The 7235-nt window shown below is 53.7% G+C and overlaps 1 pseudogene; it reads right to left on the bottom strand.

Moving 5' to 3' along the window:
- Positions 1-3669: 3669 nt before the first annotated feature.
- On the bottom strand, positions 3670-4206 carry LOC105531055 (annotated as a pseudogene).
- Positions 4207-7235: the final 3029 nt, after the last annotated feature.

Here is a 7235-nt window from a genome sequence, read left to right on the forward strand (position 1 = left end):
GCCTGCCTCGGCCTCCCAAAGTGCTGGGATTACAGGCTTGAGCCACCGCGCCCTGCCTGCATTTAATTTTTAAAAATACATATTTCAGTGTTAACTTCCTCCCCTCACCTGGCTTGAAACATCTTCCCCATTTTCCAGGGAAACAAAATCTACCAAAAGGTGCCGCCTGCAGGACCCTGGGCCCAGCCCCTTCTGGAGGGTGGAGATGTGTGGACTCCTCTGGGGCCAGGACAGGGCCCCTTTCTGGGCTGCCCTTCAGATGCAACTTTGCCACTGATTGTATCTGTTGCCTAGAAAATCATCTTTAATATTTCAAGGGAGGAAAGGGTTTCCAGTCACCTCCTAGGTTTCACACCAGGACACATACCTGGGTCAGGTGAGCATGACACATAGCCCCCAGGATGGGCACCCGACCCTGCAGACCAGAGGCCAACGCCGTTGGGGGCCATGGCAGTGCCCTGGGCACACACACACTGCACACAGTAGGCTCAGCCGTTCCTTTTGTGCACCTGCCAGGAAAGCCTCCTGAAGGTCCCTACCCCACTCGTCAAGAAACCAGAGGCTGTTTTAGAGCCACCTTTTATTGTACTTGTTGCTTCACTGATGGACAGCAGCATGACATGCTTGCTGTGTCATATGTACACATATGTACACACACAGACATACCACAGCCCATACTCACAGCATGTGATGATGCGAATCGCTGCTGGTAAGGACAGTAAAAATGTAGCTTTTGCCAATTCCACAGTATAATTCACAACCTAAATAACAGACACAGGCCAGTCCTATGCCACACAGGTTCGCAGCTCCAAATACTGGCAAAGGGTGAGATTAGTCACTTCGTGTCCCCTCACGAGATGTCCCCACAGTAGGATGCACTGAGCCAGAGCTAAGGGAGGGCGGACAAGCCCCACGTCAAACTCTGCCCGCAGCACCCGGACCCTCCAGTGGCACTCTGCATGCTGGTGCCCCTGTGGCACAAGGCTCACCTGGAACAGAACGCTCTGGTCTCGGCAGGGCAACGGGTGCCACCACGGGCAACATGTGGCACCTGAGAGCAGCCTCGACTGTGTGAGGCTTCAGGGCTTTTCCTGGACGGCAGCAGCCAACGTGGAGCTGAAGCTTCCTGCTGGGCACGTGCACATGCCAGTTTCTTTTTCTAATAGGTCCCCACTGGGTGCTGGCTGCATTAACTGAACATCAGAGAACTGGGAAAGTTCACAAACTCTGAGCAGTGGTATCTAAAGCAGTTTAAAAATAAAGCCAAAAGGAAGACAAATCCCACGTCACTGAGTGGAGACAAATCTACACACCAGCAGCTGCCATGAAAGGGCCCGCGGCGCTGCTCCTACGCCTCCTGCAGGTCGGAAGCAGTCAGTGCTGCCTGGACCCCCTTGTGAACCAGACAGGCCTCAAAGCACAACGACCCCAGCAGGCCCCTGGCAGCACCCAGCAGCAGTGTCCAATGGGACATTCTGTGCCCACGGCCACAGTTGCTCACAGCATCGTCCACAGCCCAAGAGTGAGGAGTTGGGGTCCCGTCACTGTCACCAGCAGTCAGGGGTGCTGGGGGCGTCCCGATCTGTTCGCACATGGACAGGGAGGCGTGTAAGCTGCCCCAGGGGACTCACCACCTCTCTTAATTAATAGGGAAACAGTCCACTCTGGAAAAAGAGAAAACCTGGGAGGTTTTCTTTCCTTGAATTAAGACAAGGCCTTAAAACCAATAGGGAGGAACACCAGAAACGGTTTTGCTTCCGGGTCAGGCAGTGGGAGGAACTCCAGGCCCCGAGTGTCTGGGCTTCCTGGGGGTCTTATAATCACAATGTGAGAATTGTCATGGCCATGATTTATTTAGGTTTTACAAATTCTGCAGGGACCGGGTTCCACAAACCTCCAGACCTGCTCCTCTTTCCCACTCTACCCCACCCTTTTCAGGGAGCTGCATGGTTCTAAAAAATGGTCCACTGGACTCTGTAACTGAAAAGTCACCTGGCAAGGGACCCACTCTGATGCGTACCAAAGGGTCTTGGGGTGTTCTAGCCACAGAGCTGTGTGCAGGCGCAACAGAGGGCCCGGTGGGGCTGAGCCAGGACCCCCGACAGGAAGCTTTCTAGTTTAGGTCCAAGGTTAGAACCTGGCTCTTTGCGAGTCTGGGGAAAAATAACTCACTTTCTAAGCTACATCTACAAAAATCACAAAGACTGAGTACAGCTGGCATCTCAGGCTGAACTTGCTGCTGTGTCGAGCGGCGTGAAGGCACCCCACCGTCTCGCTGCCTAGCATTTCAGGACAGGCCAAAGAATGAATTTCTTATTCTTTTAGGAGAGGTCTGATTTTGACAAATTCTTTCTAACTTAATATCACAGTGCATAGCTCTCCTCTCATCAAAGGTCTTCATGATCGTTTTAGGGAGAAAAACCAAAGAACAGTGGGACGAACAAAACTGCCCCAGGACCTGGTGCTGGCAGCCAGCTCATCACCCACATGGGGATCTGCAGTAGGGGTCAGCTGGGGGCCCTCAACCAGCAACCCCCTCCTAAGCACGTCCAGATTTGTCCTCACATCCATGTCTTTTTTGGCAACTTCCTGGTGAACCTGAACCTACCCCTCTGCACAGCCTTAGGTGGGCCGCTGAGGGCAATGAGTGAGCTGGGGCCACGAGTCAGCAGGGAGGCAGGGAAAAGGAGCCTCAGGAGGCTCATCTGGTTGGTCCGAGCCACAGCCACCACACACAGCCTCTTCCTCAGCTTCACCTCCACTGAGAACTCTGCAGCTCTGCAGTGGCCACCATGGACATTCTGCAGAAACCAGGCCCACTGGAGTCTGCAGCATGGGGCCAAAGGCAGGCCCAGTACATCAAGGGCTCAGAGCCACAGAGTGGGGGCAGATCTGAGCCCTTGGCCAGCACAGGCACATCAGGCTCGTTTCACCTGTTCCCCTACCCACAAGGTCTAGGACAGACAAGAGACTGACTTCCAATGGTCCACACATGGATTCTGCGATCTGGTTGCTGGCCTCCCAGGGATCCAACCCTCCTGAGCTAGAGGGTCCCTCTGGTCCAGTCAGTCCTTCCTCCAGGGACCTAACGAATCCGACTCTGCTTGAATAATCAATGATGGGGCAAAGGCAAGTGGGGCAGATGGGAGCTCTGGCAAACACGGGAGGAGGGGTCTTGGAAGAGCCCCTGTCTGCAGCAGCTAGGTGCTCACACATGGACAACCTACCCTCTGACTGTGCTCATCGGGCTGGTGCTACCATCTGTGGTTGTAAAGGTCCAAAAAAGGCTATGGAAAGGACAGGTGGGCTGGAAGGAATGTGGAGAATGACCCCAGGATAGGGGAGGAGGAGACTGGCCCCATCAATCCAGCTCACAGCCGGGAAAAGTGCAGGAAGACAAACAACTCCAACGTGGGCGAAAGACACACCTCCAAGGACCGGAGTTGCAGAGTCCATGTGACAAGGAGACCCAGGATAGAAACACTGTGTGGAGGATGCGATGTCAACCTCAGAAGGTCGGAAGGGGCCTCCTATGCTTTCCACACCAACTTCTCCCATGGGAGAAACCCTGCCACAAGGCCCAGGAAACCACAAACCCCAAGCCAGCTGTGCCCATCACAGACACTGAGGAATGATGGTGATGCTGGTGACACCAGGAGGACGTGGCCCCTAGCGCATCATCAGCTGTAGGATGATTGGTGTGTCTGTGGCCTCCCTCTCATCAGACTGCAGCCTCAGGGGACACTTAGAACTGTCTCTGTCTCCTCGCCCTCAGGCGCCTTGAGCTTACATTTCCCACAGCACAGCAGCAGCTGAAGCAGCACCACAGAAGTAGCAGTAGCAGCACCTGAGGAGGCTGCAGAAGACAAACAGGGCCTTGGCCCACCCGCTGGACAGCAGGAGGTAGGTGTTCACGTTCTCTTCCCCAAAATGTTCGGCCAGGTAGAGCCCCAGTGAGCCGTAATTGTCACAGATGTTCCTTTCTGTGGCGTCCGTCAGGATGGCATGGGCCTTGTTGATCTCCTTAAACTTGTCTGTGGCCTCCGGGTTGTCAGGGTTCTTGTCGAGGTGATATTTCGAGGCAAGTTTCTGATAGGACTTTTTAATGTCATCTGAGGTTGCGTTTTCATCCAGCCCAAGAACGTGGTACAATGATTCCCCAGAGGTAGACAGTGAGCGCTGTCTCTGGTCTGCCATGTTAGGCTAATCTGCCTGTCTGCCAACCCTCCCGCAGGCTCCATGGCTCCTGCTCCCCGCTCTGCAGCGCTGCTGGGCAGCGGCCGATGCACTCCTCAGCCTGGAGACCCCGGTGGCAGCGGCAGCGGCGGCAGCAGAAGGTGCGGGTGCAGCACCGGCAGCGGCAGCGGAGATGCGACAATTATTTTAAAATAAAAAAAATACCTGCTCTATGGAAGGGAGATTGATGAGTTGAGAGCTTCCTGGGGTTGGGTGGAGACAGGGCTGATAAACTGCTGTCCATATTCAAGGGCCTCAAGGCCCTACCCCCAAAGTAGGGGCTCCCTGCCCGGAGTTGTCACATAAAACAAACTCCCTCCAGCCAGATGCAGCCGGGGCCCCTGAAAGCCCAGCTCAGGATGTGGGTCTCTCCTAGGGTTGCTGGAGATCTTCAGGAGATAGGGAACATCCTTCTCTCAGCACTTTCTTGCCCAGGCTGCCCCGGCCACAAAAGTCCCTTGTCAGGTTCATTACCACCTTCTACTCCTTTCCGGTGAGTGCTTTTATCAGCAGTTTTTTTTGATAATGATGATGGGGATGGGTGATAATAGCTTCCTGAGTTCTTACGAGAGGTGACAACGTGCTAGCAGCCCTTGCTCTCGGCACCTCCTCCACCTTGGGGTCCACTCTGGCAGCGCTGAGGAGCTCTTCAGCCTGCTGTTGCACTGTGGGAGCCCCTCTCTGGGCTGGCCGAGGCCAGAACCGGCTCCTTCTGCTTTCGGGGAGGTGTGGAGGGAGAGGTGCAGGTGGGAACCGGGGCTGCCAGGCGCTCGTGGGCCAGCTCGAGTTCCAGGTGGGCACAGGCTTGGCAGCCCCACACTGGTAGCTACTGGCTGGCGTTGCCCGCCCCAGGCAGTGAGGGGCTTAGCACCAGGGCCAGCAGCTGAGGAGGGTGTGCTAGGTCCCCCAACACTGCTGGCCAGCCTGTGCCACGCTCGAATTATCGCCAGGCCTCAGCCACCTCCCCGCAGGGCAGGGCTGGAGACCTGCTATGTCCAAGCCCCCCACCCCCAGGTGGGCTCCCATGCAGACCAAGCATCCCCAACAGGCCCCGCCCCCTGCTCCACGGTGCCGGGTTCCATCCACTGCCCAAGGGCTGGGGAGTGCCTGCGCACGGTGCCAGGACTGACATGCAGCTGGGCCCCCGGCCCCCACTAGGGGAAGCCAGCTGGGCTCCTAAGTTGGGTGGGGACTTGGAGAACTTTTGTGTCTAGCTGGAGGATTGTATATGTGCCAATCAGCACTCTGTGTCTAGTTCAGGGTTTGTAGATGCACCAAACAGCACTCTATATCTAGCTAATCTGGTGGCGACTTGGAGAACTTTTATGTCTAGCTAGAGGATTGTAAATGCACCAATCTGTGTCTAGCTTGGGGTTTGTGGATGCACCAAACAGCACTATGTATCTAGCTAATCTGGTGGGGACTTGGAGAACTTTTATGTCTAGCTAGAGGATTGTAAATGCACCAATCAGCACTCTGTGTCTAGCTTAGGGATTGTAAACACACCAATCAGCATGCTGTCAAAAACAGACCAATCAGCTCTCTGTAAAACGGACCAATCAGCTCTTTGTAAAATGGACCAATCAGCAGAATGTGGGTGGGGCCAGATAAGGGAATAAATACAGGCTGCCGGAGCTAGCAGCGGCAACTGTCTGGTGTTCTTTTGTGCGTTGTAGTGGGAGTTGTTCTTTTGGTGTTTACAATAAATGCTGCTGCTGCTTATTTTTTGGGTCCGTGCTGCCATCATGAGCTGTTACACTCACCGCTAAGGTCTCCAGTTTCACTCCTGAAGCTAGCGAGACCACGAACCCACCTGGAGAAGTGAACAACTCCAGACGCGCGGGCTTTAGGAGCTGTTAACATTCACCGCTACAGTCCGTGGCTTCATTGTTGAAGTCAGCAACACCAAGAACTCACCAATTCTGGACACAGTTATGACAGGCCAATCATGTTACACAGAAGATTTCCTTAAATCTTCACAACATTCAGTATGTTGACACTTTATGAGACGTACACACTTGTCTTCATTTTACAGAGGAGAAAGCTGAGATTTAGAGATAAATTGATTTCCTCTAGATCCCTTTGGGAGTTGTCAGATCTGACGGACTAGCTCTGAAGTCCTTGCTCTTAACCCTGTCTTGATGTAGGCTGGATGCTCCACTTGGACTCTAGCCTGTAATGCTGTCTTCTCCTCTTGAAGGAACCAGCCCACTATATAAAATGGACATGACTTTTTTTTAACCCCCAGGTTGGAATGAAGTGGTATGATGGTGATATCGGGTCATTGCAACCTCTGTCTCCCGGGTTTAAGCAATTCTCCTCCCTCAGCCTCCTGAGTGCTGGGATTACAGGTGTGCGCCACCATGCCTGGCTATTTTTTTTTTTTTTGAAGTGGAGTCACGCTCTTGTCACCAGGCTGGAGTGCAGTGGTGCGATCTTGGCTCACTGCAACCTCTGCCTCCTGGGCTCAAGCAGTTCTCCTGCCTCAGCTTCCCAAGTAGCTGGAACTACAGGCAAGCACCACCACGCCAAGCTGATTTTTGTATTTTTAGTAGAGACGGGGTTTCACCATGTTGGCCAGGATGGTCTCGATCTCTTAACCTCGTGATCAACCTGCCTCTGCCTCCCAAAGTGTTAGGATTACAGACCTGAGGCACCACACTGGGCCTAATTTTTTATTTGTAGTAGAGACGGGGTTTCATCATGTTGGCCAGGCTGGTCTCAAACCCCTGACCTCAAGTGATCTGCCTGCCTTGGCCTCTTAAAGTGCTGGGATTACCAGCATGAGCCACTGAGCCCGGCTTGGACATGACTTTCTTACATCATTCTCCAGCCATCATTCTCCAGGTACCCTTCTTCCCATACCTCCCTGAGATCTGGGGCAGCAGTTTCAGTGGCGTGTGTGTGTGTGTGTGTGTGTGTGTGTGTACACCTCTGTATTTCATATACACACTCCAATCATAGCTTTCCATTATCCAGTGAATGGCATTTAAAGGGTG

Source organism: Mandrillus leucophaeus, unplaced genomic scaffold, assembly GCF_000951045.1.
Source record: "Mandrillus leucophaeus isolate KB7577 unplaced genomic scaffold, Mleu.le_1.0 Scaffold86, whole genome shotgun sequence".
NCBI classification, from domain to species: domain Eukaryota; kingdom Metazoa; phylum Chordata; class Mammalia; order Primates; family Cercopithecidae; genus Mandrillus; species Mandrillus leucophaeus.